General features: G+C 40.5%; 1 protein-coding gene and 1 long non-coding RNA gene across 4 annotated transcripts in view; one reads left to right on the forward strand and one right to left on the reverse strand.

Moving 5' to 3' along the window:
* SLC35F3 (solute carrier family 35 member F3) overlaps positions 1 to 16,412 on the forward strand; it is a 161,551-nt gene that overhangs the window by 59,182 nt on the left and 85,957 nt on the right. The gene's annotated exons all lie outside the window — the stretch shown is intronic.
* LOC121067508 lies at positions 14,060 to 15,554 on the reverse strand. Its single transcript, XR_005818323.1, has 3 exons — positions 15,048 to 15,554; positions 14,466 to 14,582; positions 14,060 to 14,313 (listed from the first exon to the last, which is right to left on the reverse strand). It is a non-coding gene; the product is annotated as an uncharacterized LOC121067508 (long non-coding RNA).

The following is a 16,412-nucleotide window of genomic DNA, read 5'->3' on the forward strand; positions in this document are numbered from 1 at the left end:
AGGCTTTGTGGGCTGGAATGCATATTTAGTATTTCTCATTAAGATTATAGGATTTTTCTTTTATTCTTGTTACTTGAGTGTGGGCATACATCTTCAAGTGAGTGCTTCTGAGTTGAAAATTTTCTGTCGTGATGAAATATCACGAGTTGCTAAGTAATGTGTTTAGTTTGTGTTTTTCCTTTCCCTTGAGAGTGTTAGATGCTTTTGACTTCTGTTTTCCTTCCTGACGGCAAATGGATTCAGTAACAGCACTTGCACAAGAGGGAAGTTATTCAGATTTGTTAATAGCTGCTGCTTTCTCAGGCCACCAGGTTACGTGGTATCTTTAATTATTACTGCCTATGCCTGGCCAGAGATTTTAATTGCAGGTACAGACTAGTAGGGTTGATATTATGAGCTATTTGCCCACTGCAGGGTCCTGCATTCTCCTTTTAAGCACATGGTCCTAGCCACAACGCATGGGGGGTAATATATTTGATGGACCTGAAACAAAATAATGTTCTCTCACAAGGGTGCCACTTTTATCTTTATCTGGATATGACTATTCTGTACTTCCTGAGGACTCCTGAGGGACATGTCACTATCCAAATTAATAGTAGAGACTTGCCTATGAAGTGCAGCTGTTTCACAGGTAAAAAGCATTACTTTCTCTCCTAGTGGTTCTACTAATGACATTTGCTCTGGGATTTTCATACTATATTAAATCTCTCAAACCTGTCTTTTGATACCAGTTAATGACAAAATTTTTTTCCACTGTGACCCAATTCTGAATTGCCTTTTCTGCTACCTTCACGGAAATCTGTGACATTGGGAACTTTCCTAGAAGTCTGTTTTTGATTTTATTCACTTTTTCTTTTCCATTTGACACTCACTGAGGTAACTAGGCCTGGTCTTAAATTAAGGCATATTAGATACAGTCTGAAAATGAAGGAGTTTTAATGTATCATTGGTCTTGGTAACATGTACTTGATCAGCAAGACATCAGAGGAATACAAGTTTTGGATGTGGACGCGGTACCATGAAGCATAGAGGGGAAGTCAGTACAGGGTGACCACGTGGAGAGCTGCACATTAGCTCTGAATGAGCCTGCTCCAGTCAGGAGCTCTGCAGTCACTTCAGCACAGTGCCACGCTCAGCCTATGTGATCCCATCAAGGGGTGGAAATAATAATCAGCCTACTAACACAGTACTTCTTGATCTCTGTGTTGTCTGTGCAGAGGTCCCTGTTGCTTTTTTAGACATGCCATTGTGTTTGGATATACCCAGAGCAGTGCTCACCGCTCTGCTCAGACATCCCCACTGAGAGCTTTCAAGGCAGTCCTTTGCAACCCACACAGCAAAGCAGAGTATAATGAGCAGTCTGTTAGCATGCATGGTGTCCCATATTAAGTTCACCAGAAACCATCCTTTGACTTTCCAGGCAGTGTTCACAGAAAAGCAGAGCATGCAGTCTACTAGTAAATTACTTGGAAGATGAACAGGTGGCAGGTGAGAAGAATACAGAGTTAAAAAATATTTTGAAGACTAAGCTGAAATTCATATGGTTCATATCTCTTTAATCTTTAATTTCCGTTTTACTATATATAATCTCACAGTACTGTTCTCAAAAAGAGTGATGTTGCTGCTATGTGATGGTGGTAGGGAACATAAGAATTCAGAACAAACTATATTATGTCCTATCAGAAGGCACATGTAACATAATCTAGACAGCCTTGGTGGTGTTCTCTTTTTCATTAAATCCCCTTTATGTAATTCTAGCAATGTGAAGAAATTTAATATATATATATATATTTTACCCAGAGAGATACAAAGTGATGAAGGGAACTAGCTTGAATGTAATTAAGACTTCCAGTGGAGAAGTGGTTCAAACTCTTCAAAGCAGAAGGCTTCACGGATAGATGCAGAGTACCAGTACCAGCTGATTAGATTATCCCATTCTAAAGATAAGTTGAGCTCAAGCTGTTTGCTCCAAGGAGGTGGCAGCAGCAGCAGTGAGGAAAAAAAAAAAAAAAAACTGCTTCTATTTTCAAGTCTTCCACTCATGTGTTTCATGTAAGGAATTTGGAAGTTGGTGATGCAGCTGCAGGGGTGTGGAGAAGACCACTGCTGCAGACCAACATGCCAAATTGCTCCGGCAAAGCTGTGAGAGGCAGTAGCAGGAAGAACAGAGAAGTAGCTGCAGCAGAGAGGGGATGCCTGTGGGAGGCCAACAGGAAGAGGCTCAAGACTCGGCAGTCCCAGGAAAAGTAGTTTGATACAGCCCATTGAGATTTATGCTGAGATGACTTTACAGTACCATGGCAGTTTCAAAAACTCGTTAAAATTGATGGAAATGTTGTTTATTGCTATACTTTGTCACCCTACCAGAGCACTTGGAAATGAAATCATTGTGACTTGAGATCAAGTACACTTCTTCATACCCAAAACTGGCAGCCAAATAGGTCATGTGTAATGTGTAATCTGATGCTTTATAGGTTAATGTTTCTGTTCCCAGACACAAAAAGAGCCTTCTCCTTTCTTCTGAGGATAGCAGTACTGAATAACTGGCACACATTACGGTGCAATCCAGGAGCAAAATACTATGCCCTTCTAATCCCCAAATCCTTTTTTTCATTCTGACAAAACTGTCTGTTGGTGCTGCTTTAAGATAGCATGCATGCTAAATCCTGCACACTCCTTCCTGTGGGATTGCTGAATGGTTTTGTTAATAATCACCTTTCTAGTCAATTTAAGTGAAGAAATGAGCTGGTATGTATATTGTGAGACTTGTGCACGTGGTGGTGCAGGATTTGCAATTATTTTCCAGGTAAATTCTGGCTGTTAGACTGAATCAGTTGACTAGGGTGAGAGTGGAAAAATTGTTGGGGGAGCGAGAAGGAGTGGGATTTGTTAGCAGTGTCTTGAAGCCTGAAACTTAGTGAGAAACCTTGCTATCCTCCCATTACCATTTCGTGGTACTTACTAATTGGGGTGCTGGGAATGCCAGTAAGGAGAAGATGTGTGTGCTGCTTGGAGAATGCACGCATCCTCCACTAAAAAGAACACTTTTTAGTTCTTGGCTGACTGGTCTGAGGAACTTAAAGCTTGGCTCATGGTGAAAGAGGAGGTGTAGATTTTTGTTTTCTTTACTCCCTCTCTCTGTTGGAGAGTAGAAGTCTTTATAATCAGCTGTTTCTCCAGGCCCACATTTTTGGGAATATATACCCAGCAGTCTATTTCACTTTATTCCACACTAGTAAATGTAGTGTATGCATTTTCTACTTCCTTGGATATTCAGTATTTTAATTGCCAAGTTTTCCAAAACTGCCAGTCAGAAATACAGTCTGATGGGGAGCTCAAAAATTACCAATAGATAAAATAATAAAATAACTTTTTATCAGTCTTTATTTTACCTATTCATTTTGTCTTCTCATGGCTGAGATTCCAAAATACAATTGCATCCAATTTTCAAACTTTCCCCCTAACTAACTGGGCTTAGGAATGTTTTTTAAGGTCTTTCAGGTTCTCAGTGGGACACATCTGCAGATGTGGTGGAAACAAAATAGCAGGTGTCTTGAGAATCTCCATGAAATGAGGAGAATTGACAATGCTATGGATTTCCCTCAAAGTCTGAGCTTGATGAAACTGGTTTGATTCTTAGCACAAAAATTTCATCGTGTTTATTGCTGTGCTGGGATTTTTTTCAGCCAAAAGCACATGTATCTTCTTTGGTACTATATTGCAATACCCAGAGATCCATTGATAATTCCCTCTTCTGTGTAAACCAGCTAGTTGGTTGTTGTTTTCTTTAAATTTTGTTTTATGAAATCTGATATTTCCAAAGGTACACCTCGCACTCCCCTCCCAGTTGTAAACAACACACCTTCCCCAGAAGATGCTCTTCTTGCTGTAATATACCCTGCTAATTCTACTTTCTAACCAGACAAGACAGTTTAGCACCTTTTCATCACTGAGACAATATGGTTTTGAGGCTATGACAACAGATAGGTCAAGCTTTTCAGATTATAGCAACCCAGGCCAATTCAAAGAAGCATATATATACAGCTGTTCTACCCAAGCTCAGTGCCAGTAGATTGTTCAGTCTGTCAACTGTGTAACCATGTTAGAGCTGAGCCTTCAGCAGATGCACGTTGATCTTCATCCAGCCTTGAGCATGCACCCTGAGGTTGTCTTGCCAGCACTGTCACTGCTGCTGTCTGCCCTGAGACTGCTGCTGCATCTCTGGTGTCTCAGTGTCCCCACCTACAAAAGGGATACAGGGTCAACATTCATCCTTCTTTGCAAAGGGGTAGAAATATTCAGCCTCCTTTTAGAGGGAGGGAAACATACGTATGTATAAATACATGCACATCTATACGTATATTCTATATATATACACACATATTTACACACTAAGTATTTAGTACTTCAGCATTTATTTTGTATTAGGATTGAAAGTCATAACTATAGGTTTTTTTGTTTTGTTTTGTTTTTGTGTGTGTGTGTGTGTTTGCATTTCTGAAGCAACTATAAATCCTGCCTGATTTTGATCTCATATTTCTCAGGACACAAATCATCATCATCCATTCATCTTCTGCTTTCATGCACTATATGAAGAGGAATGTTCTGAGTTCCCAAACAGCTTCCATAAATTATTTAGAACTGAACATGTCAAGTTAGAAAAAATAAAAGCAAATAAACAGAGCATCTCTGCTGGTGATGTAGCTCTAAGAGTAAAAGCAGAGGGTTTGTGCTCCCTCTCCTGGCCATGGCTGGGCAGTGACCAGTCAAAACATCTCCAAGCCCAGGGTAGCGATATCTTTGGCGTGACTGAATGTTGAGAGGGTCAACATGTCAAGAGACTTTTCATGCTTCACGAAGAAATCTTTTTTTTTATTATTTTTTTTCATCCACTGGCCAAGGTTTTAGGGAGGGAGAAGAAGGCAGCTTTTGTGCAAGAGTGCAATTCTGTTTGAACTGATCTGCAAAAGGAACAGTCAATGTATGGATATTTAGTTCAGCATATTAAGGAAGGCAAATATTAATGGAATTTTAGCAGTTGCACAGGAGTCTACAGAACACAAGCTCAAAGTATCTGAAGGCACTGAATCTTTTACTTTACCACAGGTCTTCTTCTGATCAACCCTTCATAGGTGATTTTAACTCAGTTTCTAGAAACCTGTATTAATAAATTTCTCCTGCTCTGTAAAATACACTGAAATGCTGATACATATAATATATATACACAGAATTTCTCTTATTATTTGAAGTAATACATGCCTGTCCCTGAAAGGAAGGGATCCAATAAGGTGCACGTTTTCACTGTATAATTACAGTACAACTTTCACAGTATAATACAATTATATCTTGATTAAATTTCTTTTCTTATGTGGAGTTTTCATAGGTCCTAAATTGTAAAATATTTTGGCTTTCTAATTGAGACTATTGTCCTAATGCTGTCCGTTCAATGACTTTTTCATAGAACGCTATAGAATGTCTATCATCTGTTAAAATCAGGAAAATGGCTTTGTTGCCTTAGGGTTCCTTTCATTGCAAACATAGAAATGAGAATTTTTCCAAAGGACATGAGCTTTCAGTCTTCTAAACTTCTTATTTATATGTTTTTGCCAATGATGTAAAACTGGAAACTAAATTTCCATCTGTTTTGCTTTTGTCACAAGTGTTCTTATATTTGAAGTTTTCTTAAAGCCTCAAACCTTGAAATCAGAGGTTGTGAGAATTTAGAGTTTCACTTTAAGGAATAGCATTTAGTTCCATCTCTTAATAGGAAAAAATTGAAAGCCATAAGCCTTAAAGATTTCCTTCCAAAATTGCTTTTTGAACTGTGTTTTTCGAATCTCTTGGTTCTTTAAAATAGCTATGGTATTTGATGAAGGAAGGGCTCCCACGTTCACACTTCAACTACTTGAAGTCCTCTTGACTCTTAAGAAACTTAAGTTCACTCACTAGAGTGAAGGGGAGCAAGGACTGCCAAGTGCTGTGTGCTATCTCAGCTGCATGGGCTGGGAATGCTCCTGCCCCTCGTGCAGAGGTGGTGAAGGCCCTGGAGAGCCACACGGTGACTAATGCCACCGTGTCAGGGTGGTTGAACACTGGCACAGGTTTCCCAGAGGGATTGTGGAGCCTTCATCAATGGACATATTCAAAACCCAACTGGACGTGGTCCTGGGCAGACAGTTCTAGCTGACCCTGCTTAGGCAGGAGTTGGAGTAGACATCCAGAAGTCCCATCCCACCTCAGCCCATCAGTCTTTAGTGAAAGTGGCCTTTCACAACCTGGAATTAGTGACCTAACTCAAGTCCTCCTAACTGGAGATGCCATCCAATAGACTGTCACTGGAGTGAGGAGATTACATAGGCCTCGAACTGCTGAGGCACAACAGGTCGGTTCTTAGCAGCGTCCAGCAAGGTTGTTCATGCACCTGGAGACAAACAAGGTATGGCCGGTGTTGGTACTGCTCGTGATCCCGCATAATGCTGCCATCTGCTGGGATAGTAGCTCCATGACTCCTCCTGCCTCAAGCTGCCTGCAGCCTCCTGCTCTCTCCTGTCTGTTGTCATCCTCACCAAATCGCAGCATATCACAGTTAGGAAGATCAGCCAAGTCAATGAGGATGCTAACAGGCCACAGCAGGCGTTCCTGTGTGCATACTGTTGTGGCAGGTCAGTGGCAGGGAAGGTGTTTATGAGTTGAGTAAAACAAGAGTTTTAGAAACTACTGCCTCGTGTTGTCTGCGTTGTTTCCCAGGACAACGTTCATATGACTTGGCACCCTGGAAACTGCTTGGTTACCTGAACCCTTTAACACTCTGTAATCCTAGGTTAGTATCAGGTGTTGCTGTATGCTTGATGGTCATACTACAAGGAGTGAAACGGAGCCCCATGTCCTGCTAAGTTCCTGGGAATAGCACCAACTTCCCAGGGCTGCATAGTGCCTTGTAGATGCATCTCCTACCCATAGGATGCAGTTCAGATGCACCAGTGGCCTCTGGGCTGTCTGTGGAAACCAAAGGTGCTCAGGAGGTCCTTGAGCTGTGGTTATTAAAATTATTTTAAAATGCCTCTAAATGTAAATAATGTAAATTCGTAAATAAGTAGATGTGCTGCTTTCTGGGTTCAAGAAGGGTATCTAGTTCCTTGTGATACTGGTAAAATGACCACAATATGTTCGCCTTCCATTGGAATTCTTTCACTTGTGCTGCGAGTTTCAGAATAATTTTCAGGGTTTTTAGATAATTATTTCTTATGCTTTCTCCTCCAGGATGCCCTGGTATTCTGCAGATTTTCTGTTGTAGAATAAAAGTGACTGATTTCAGTATTGCACTGCCTAGGAGAGACTCCTCCTTTTCTCATCAAAGTTTCTGCAGTTAGAAGTGTGTTGTTTATAAATTCCCATGCTCCTCTGTGTTGAGAGAGATTAAATCTAGATCTATACTTGTATATAGATCTTTGTGGCCTCTTGTGACCATTTTAGCATAATTCACTTGGCTGTGTCTTGCAACATCATTTTCTTGAAATTTTCAAAATCCAGCAGGCTCATCTATACCCTATGCCCTGTTTTATCCTGCATCACTCTGATCACCAGGTACTGCTGCAGTCTGAGATGTTTCCCAGCTCTAGAAGAGCCTGGCCTCTGATTTGTGTTCCTTGGAAGTCCAAGAAGTTCCATGTATTAAAGTTAATGCTAAAGCATGTGAGGAACAGCTTGTGTGACATCCCAGGAGATGGCTCAGTTGTTAATCAACTGCAGTGGATCAGTTTCCAGAGAGAGTTTCCAGCTGAGAGATTGTTAGGATTAGAAATTTATCCCAACACAAGATGGCACTGCATGAATGAATTTTCTACTGTTCAATTCATTTTCTGAGTTAATACTCTTTGCAGTGCTCTTAATAGGCCACAGAGTGTTTTTGCATTCACGTCTATGTTTTAACGAATTTGTATGGTGGGCACACTTGCTGTAAAATGAACAGAAGCAACCATAAGCCATGTGGCTTAGCTGATGACAGGCTTTAGAATGTTTGGTCTGAAAAATCTGAACAAACACAATGCAAATATTAACTCCTTCCCCACCATGAGAGCTTTCTTTCCTTGATGTTTAGAAAACTTTGAAAATGTAGAGACTGTGGAGCATCCAGGGTTTGACTACCTTGCTGACTTGCTAAGACGGGCTTGTTTTCCTGTTCTTTTCCATCTATCTTCAGTTTTGGTTTGCCCTACACATAAAATGTAAGACCATTGGGTCAGGGGCATTATTTTCATTTTCTTTCTTGTACTGCCTCACTAGGCTATCCAGTATGTGATAGGACTTGTAGCATTTATTAAAATGTACGTTACTTGCAAATAAAAAAAACGCTTTTCAGCATTGCCAGTCTCAACAAATTTATCTCAAGGATGAAGTATATGCAAGTCGGCGACAGCCAGTTAAAAATTTATAAGTGGAAGACAAACTTATTTTGTTGCCAGCTCAGGTCTGGTGATTTCGAATCTCTTTTGGTTGCAAATGTAGTGGAACAAGATGTTCTGCAGCTGATTTTCTGAAGAGCTTCATTCTTTCATTGCTGTGTCATGTGATACTTAGGAAAACACTTGGATCTGGTCACTTTTTTCCTTGTTGGATGGCATAAAATGTACCACGAGCATGTAGGATTTGTTTTATTTTCTGATTATTTTTTCTCAAGGTTTTCACGAATACTGCTCTGATTGTTAGCACTTGAAATCCTGTCAGCCACAAGCACCCAGAAGTCATGAATTGCCCTTTACATTCAAAGTGTTACCTTACTGATGCAAGGTGGCTATTTCTTCTAACAGTCCAGAGCCTAGATGCTGTGACTGTGGGTTTTGAGCCTGGTTTGTAAGGATACACAGTTTTTGCTTAGATGGTAGTTTTGAGCATTTTTTCAGTATTATAGTCTAGAAACATTTTTGTAGCAAAATCTGAAATGCATACGTGATCAATTGATCTAAGAGCTGAAAGTTGATCAGAAGAAAATGCATGATAAAATAATGACCACTTGCTACACTGCCTGCCAATCAAGGTATCATTGTGCTGATATCAGCACAGTGGCTAAGAGCAACATCCCTTGCCATGTGTTGCCAATACCTGCCAGGGAAAAAACGCATTCCTGTTAGTAAGATCAGAGTTCAGCTACTGCTACGAACCTAAGCTGAGGCCTTTCCTGTACTTTCAGTCAGTGATTGCAAAACAAGTCAATGAGTCTGTGTCAGATAATCTTATCAGTCAAGTTTTATATGGTTCAAATACAAGCTTGCAAGTAATGATGTATGGTACTCCACAAGAAAGTATGAGTGCTGACAAAAGTCCATTGATCCAAAAAGGGTGTGTTAATCTGGTCTTCACTGCTGGCTTTTAAAACATCTCATTTGAACAGTGTTTTACAGTCTGAAAAAAGATGCATCATATAATGAGCTGCTGAGTCCTCCAGCACCATCCAAGTGCACTGCTTAACCAGGCCTCCGTCAGAGCCCTCTGTATAGGCAACCTCAGAGACCCTGAAAGCCATTTCTCAGCTACAGCTAATCCTGCAGCTAGAGCTCATAAGTGTCTACATGGCTCTCTTAGGGCCATGTGCAAAGCCACCAGCATGCTGAGAATGTCCTGCAGCTGGAAAGCAGCAGTGTTCTTGGGCCCTGGGAAGCCGTATCCTCACACTAGACATTTCCCCGACTCAGGTTGACAGAGAAAACCAACCTTATTCATATGTGTTCATATTATACTGGAAGAGAGGAGTTATCTACGTATGCTTTTATTTCTTCTGGTATATGGAAGAAAGCTGTCTTTCCTTTTGAAGCTATTTCTTGTTGTAAATTAACTAACTGTTAAGCCAGCCAGAGAAAATGACCCCGATCTTCCAGAGTTTTGGGTACTTAGTTCAGAAGCAGGGTCAAAGCTTGCTTCCAGTAAGCACTTCATTATTTGTGTCAAGTAGAGAAACTGAGAGATGTTTGCCCTTGGACTCAGATGGGCTTGGGAGATCTGATAGCTGCTTTGGAGCAGAGCCTTGAGTGTGATAGTCTGTATCTCAGACAAATTTTCTGATACTTTAAGAAATTCACATCCATATCCTTTCCTACATCTTTTGGTGGGTCATGCATCTTAGAATCACAGAATATCCCGAGTTGGAAGGGACCCATGAGGATCATCGAGTCCAACTCCTGGCACCACACAGGTCTACCCAAAATTTTAGACCATGTGGCAATACCATCTCGTATGGGGACCCACAGAATTCAGGCTCATTGGCAAGGCTTGAAGACAAGTCCTGCTTTGAATCTCTGAGCAGCTACTTTGTTCTCAGCTGACACCAGTACTGATGACACTCTGCCTCAGGACACTTGAAGCAAACTGATGGCAGCTCAAGATTCAGTGACAGTGAAGAATCTGTTTTGAAAGTGGTGGTGGTGCCAGACTGACATGTAAGCACATTTGCTGCTGTCTTTATTTTCATGATCTGGGCCTCAGTGCCTGGGAAATCATTTGTCCAGCAGATGTCAGCTCAGTGACACGTGCTGGAAAGGCTTGGAAGAACACTATAAGGAGGATACAGGTTTGGGAGTGATTAATATGAATAGTCGCAGGCTTTTTTCCTAAACTATTTTGAAATGTGACAGCAGTAGAGCTAAACACAGAAACTGTATTCCTTAGTTTGTTGGATTTTACTATTTCCAAATATGTAAAAATGAAGCCTTGAGAAATTTATGCGTATTTATTAAAATGTTTACCTAGGAAAGCCCCAGTGACATAAATCATCTTATAATATAAAGAGTTGAGAGCATTTTGAACAGTATTGTATTGAGAATGGAATAAAAATAGGTACTTATGAAATTGTTTTTCTTATCAAGTAGATCAGGGTTGCATTCCAGTTGTTTGCTCTTTACACTGTTGGCAAGTGCTTAATTTTCCTATTGGTCATAACAACCATCAAGTCAAATTAACATGTCCTATATGCTAATTGCAGTAATAATGAGTTTTAGAGATACTGGGTTCACTTCATGCTTTCATACCTTCTAAAGCAGCTAAGCATTTCATGACATCCATTTCAATCTGCAGCATTTTTGCTTTACAAGGAGACACCTGGTTATTAAGTAATAAAACTTGAAAGATTATATTGGTTAGTTTAATTTACAGTGCTTTTAAAAATTATAGGTAAAATGCTAGCAATCAGAACATTGCAAAAATGAGAGTGCCTGGAAAAAAACAGCACATATTGTTAGTACAGAAGTGTGAATTCAATTTTTTCCTGGTTTGGGCTATCGAGTATCCTAGGGCAACAAGGCAAGATATTACTGTAGTTTGATGAATCACTGTTAATCAGCTTAGCCGCAGTAAGTGTCCATGTGCACAACTGCACAGTAAAGCAGTTTCACTGGAGTCTAAGCTAATGCATTTTGTCTCCCAGTTGGTGTGGGTAGTGACTGCACGCAAGGCCAGGAAAGGTGACTGGGCTGGCGGGGAGGCACAGCACCTACTACCCTGGGCACGACAACATAACTGGTAGTCTCAGGTAACCCTCACTGTTAAGACACCCACGCCTTGTTGTACTTGTGATTGCACTGGAGTGATTCTTATCCAGAGCATTCATTGTTATTAGTAACAGAAAACCATGGTAAGGAAAATCAGGAGTATATGAAGATTGCTTATGATGATTGAGAGGATCTCAGCTTCTTGAATACAGGTACAGAACAATAGCATGAATAGCATCAATAGTATGAATGCATGTCACAGGAGGACTTTTTGAAATAAACATTTACAGTTGTCAACTGAAAGCTTTGTGAATGCTCTTATTAAATAGCTGAGGGAAAAGGATTTTGTTTGTTCATTATATCATTATATAGATCATACTTTGGATCAGTTTTAATTTTGATAGGTTAAGTAAAGTCCACTGATGCCTCTGTTTATTTACAGAGATGCTGTTACAGTAGATGCTGTCAGGTCTTACCCGAAATGCTCAATGATATAAATGTTTCTTTGTGTCAGTCTACTTGTGTGAAAGGAAAATGATCAAATATCAGCCCAAATCTCATTTCTGAATGACAGACTTCCTCTGCTTTGCTCATGCCAAATTAAAAAGACATTTTAAAGCAGGAAGGTTAGAACTCATTTGGAAGAAGTAGATGCCCAGCCTGGAAATAATAATTTGAATTCAACTGTGCTGGTTATCTGCTCATGGCACGCTATTTCAGAAGATGAAAACTGCAGTTTAAGTTAGAAAATGCTCAGTGTTTCAAGAAATAAGCCAGTCAATTTTTGATGAGAGGAGACAAAGCCTCTCTCATAGTCGGTAACCTCCACGTTTGTCTGTTGTGAACCTGGTGAGGCTGCCTTCTGAAGGGTGATGCAGTGCTGCCATACAGCGCCTGGGCTTCAGGGCAAGGTGCCGGCCCAAATATCAGCCACTAGAGACTCCTCCTGACCAAAGGACTTGGAATTGGACCCGTTGCCTGTCTTTTCCCAAGTCCTCCACTAAAGCTGGACGTCTAGATGTCAATAACTACATTGAACTACAGCATCTCCTTGAAACCCTGTGTTTCAAGGCTGCTGCTTCCCTCTCTTGTTTCTTTTGGACTTCTCTGTGTTCTGGCACAGAAATACACTCACTGCACACATGAGCCTCCTGACCCTTCCTCAGGGTATCCGTGTTGTGGGGCATGGTGTGCTTCTTGTAACACTTCATATTACTTGGGGCACACTGCAGCTGAGAAAGAATGAAGGAAAAGCAGGGGGGGGGGGAAAAGTGTAAAAATTCAAAATAAATTACTAAAATTAGGCCTTTCTTAAAACATGTGAATCTTTGTCCAGGAAGACTGAGTAGTTCGCATCCAAGTAACAGGGTCACTGTTCTTTTCAGATTTTTCTCTTAGAAAGTACTTCTTGCCATGAGAATAGGTGTAAAGACACCTATCTTTAAATTTTTAAGTAACCTATCTAAGAAGCCCTATTTCTCGTATAATGAACAGAAAATTGTTACAATTTGATAGATGCAAAGAGATTATTGCAATTTTTCAATACTTAAAGGGGGCTTATAAAAAAGATGGAGAACAACTTTTTGCTCAATCAGATAATGACAGAACAAGGGGGAATGACAAGAAGGGAGATTTAGATTAGATATTGGGAAGAAATTCGTCCCTCAGAGGGTGGTGAGGCACTGAAACAGGCTGCCCAGGGAAGCTGTGGATGCCCCATACCTGCAAGTGCTCAAGGTCAGGTTGGATGAGGCCCTGGGCAACCTGGACTGGTGGGAGGTGTCCCTGCCCGTGGCAGGGGGGTTGGGACTAGATGATCTGTAAAGTCCCTTCCAACCCAAGCCTTTCTATGATTCTATGATTCTATGATGATGACTACTAAAAAAAGACAGGAAGATAATCCCTGGCTCACAAAGCTATTAGGCTGCAAATTGCTGGAAAGCAGGAGAATATACAAAAGATATTGTTGTATACTCACCCTCTCCTTTACTCCTTCCTGGAGTATGTGCCCAAAAAACGCACGCACATGAACACACACATACTCACAATATACGTTAAACCATTTCTTTCATTTTCTCGATTCTGTTATTCATGTGTTGATATGTTTCTCTCTTTGCTCTCCCTCTCCCTGAATATGCTAATATCCATTCTCGCTGCAACCTTTTGTTGTGGCTTCTCCTTGATACCGCTTTCCGTGGCTGGGACCAGGCCCTCTGATGTGAGCACATGTGATGTTCACATGCAGTTCACAGTAGCCCCTACCTCTGGGAATTCAAAATAAAACAAATGTGATTCCTACTTTAAATAGCTAAATTATCTCAAAATTTGCTCAAGAGACTGTATTTCAGTTACTATAAGGAAAAATAATCATTTCTCAGTAATAACATTCTGGTTGTGGTTTCTAATTAGCACAGTGCCTGTGGTGAGTGGTATGCTGTGATGCTCTTCCAAGATGACACAGAAGATCCTAATGCTTGGTGCTTCTCAATAAAGAAAAGACTGTGGGTTGTTTTTCATATTGAAAGAATTGTTTTGACTGAAATGACACAAAGGATCACAACCTGCTAATGTATTCCCATCGTTTATTGAACTTCTTATTAGAAGTCTCTGGGTTTTTATAACCTTACAGTAAAGAAAAGGGACTGAGCAATCAAGATATTTCTGAAAAGTCTGATAGGAGATTATCTTCCAGGAAGGTAATTCAGGACTATTTTGTGAGCAACTTGATATGAGTAGCCACTGACAGTCCTTAAAAACTGAGTGTTATCACTCAGAGCTCTTCTGATTCTTTTCATTGACACTGTCGACCTCTGTCAATGTTTGTGTAACTTTTGCCCTTTGCAAAGTAAAAAAAAAAAAAAAGTGAATTTGCAGAGGAGGGAGAAGAGGGGGCTAAAGGCTCAATAATTTCCCACCCCATCAACACTGCCTGCACACTGTGCACGCACTGGGACCCAGGAAACAGAGTACCCTTGTGACCACACAGACCTTTTCTTTCCCAAGTGTCCTGCCCTGAAGTTTCAAAGCACATCGTCCATCTTTGTCCAGTTGTCAGATGTCTGACAGTGGCTAACACAGTGCAGCTCACGGATGTGATCAGACAACCTGCAAAGAGAGAATGTGCAAAGTTGACTCTCTTGGCATTCCTGAGCTGGCTCTCCATCCACCTGCAAGTTAATCTCAACTTTGGCAAATGAGGGAGGTGGTTCTGAGAAGCTGAGCTCACAATTTTTTAGGCAAGTTACTACCAGAGCCTTTGAAAGTTTTGCAAGAATAAGAGCTACATGTGTTCTTTAACAGCACCAATCTCAAAAAGCGAGACCAGCTCTAAAACAGTACAGTTTGCAGCCATCATACCATTCTTCTGTTGTGTTGAAACCAAACGTTTCAAATCTTGTAGGCTACAGCTGGAATCTTAAAACCACTTCAGTCATCTCAATTCCATACAGTTTTTCTCGAAAATTTAGGAAAAGAGCAGCAGAATTCCAGCCAAGAACTTTTTATAGCCAGCACTGCTGAAAATGAGGCCATTTATTTAGGAGTACGTATGGAATAGTGACTCTAACTTACCTTATTATGTGTGAGGTTCAGAATCCAGGTTGCCTGTCAGTGCAGCTCCATAGTGCTTTAGCACAGTGAAGTACAGCGTCACAATGTAAAATGAGGTCAGTTCTTGAATGAACTTAGCAAATTCCTATTGGTCTTTAAGAGGAGAACAGAGTGGAGTGAATGAGCCAGAGCTGTGTTTTTATCTCTGGGAGAGCAGAGCAAGATATATTATCTGGAGGAATCTCATTATATAAGCTGAAACTATCTCGCAAAATGGGAGTATTCAGACTCACTTCTGTAGCGATAACCATTAGCCCACTTTTGCTGAGACGTCTGCTAAATCTGTACATCTTGAATCCACAATCAATGTGAGAAGGCTTTGAATCGTAGAAAGTAATTGAAGCTGCTGTGTTTGGGTGCTCTGTAGGCATTTACAGCAAATTTATGTCACCTGTAAAGATGAAAAGTATAAAAATTGCTCGCATCTGAGGAGCTATAATAATGTTACAGCTGATCTGGTTTTGAAGCAGTCAGACAGTCTTCAAGCTGAGAAAAGTTAGGAGAATCATCTCTTATTTCTTTCATGTATTCACTCACCTCTCAGGAAAGTGAGGGTCAATTTCTTCCAAAAGAAAAGAACTGTGCTCCCAGTCAGTGCATTGTATGCCTTAGGACATAGTGGATCTCTTCCGTTTCCGTAGAAAAAGGCCTTATAAACATAGTTTTGTGCCTTACTAATCATTTTCTGGTAGAAAGTAGCCTCTGATTTTACTTTGCTGCTCTGACAATGTCAGCAGTTATCACGGCCTCTTCAACTTCATTCTCAACAGCCGGAGGAACATACAAGGTACAGGTGGTGATAGAGTTATGAAGCCAACTTCAGTAGCAAGTGTCCCATTGCATGTATCTTATGAGCAAAAACAGAAACATGGTTTTAAACAAACTCAGTTTACAAAGGAAAAATACTTCTTTTCACCTTAATAGTAAAGGGACGACTAAAATATGTATACCACATAGGCGTCTATCATGTCCAGCTAGTAAAACCAACAAACTGCAACATCCCATCACAGAAAGATCAGCCACAAACGGGTATGCTGGATGAGCAAGGATGAACCATGCAAATTTCATTAGGCAAAATGCTATTCAAAGCATCTATTTTTGTTTAATACCTGTAGTAAATAGCTCTTCATGAAGATCTGATATCCATTTGCTCATGCTGGGAATGCCTTATTTTTCTAATTGCCCCCAAAGTAAGTCCTTGTGGGTGGATAGAGATAGGAACTTTTTCATTTTCTTGATATCGATCACCCCAATATGGTGGCTTACATGCAAGAAACTTTAATTATTTAGTTAGATTTTGTAAATGTGGAGTATTTGGGCATCTGT

The sequence above is a fragment of the Cygnus olor genome, chromosome 3, assembly GCF_009769625.2.
Source record: "Cygnus olor isolate bCygOlo1 chromosome 3, bCygOlo1.pri.v2, whole genome shotgun sequence".
Lineage (NCBI taxonomy): Eukaryota > Metazoa > Chordata > Aves > Anseriformes > Anatidae > Cygnus > Cygnus olor.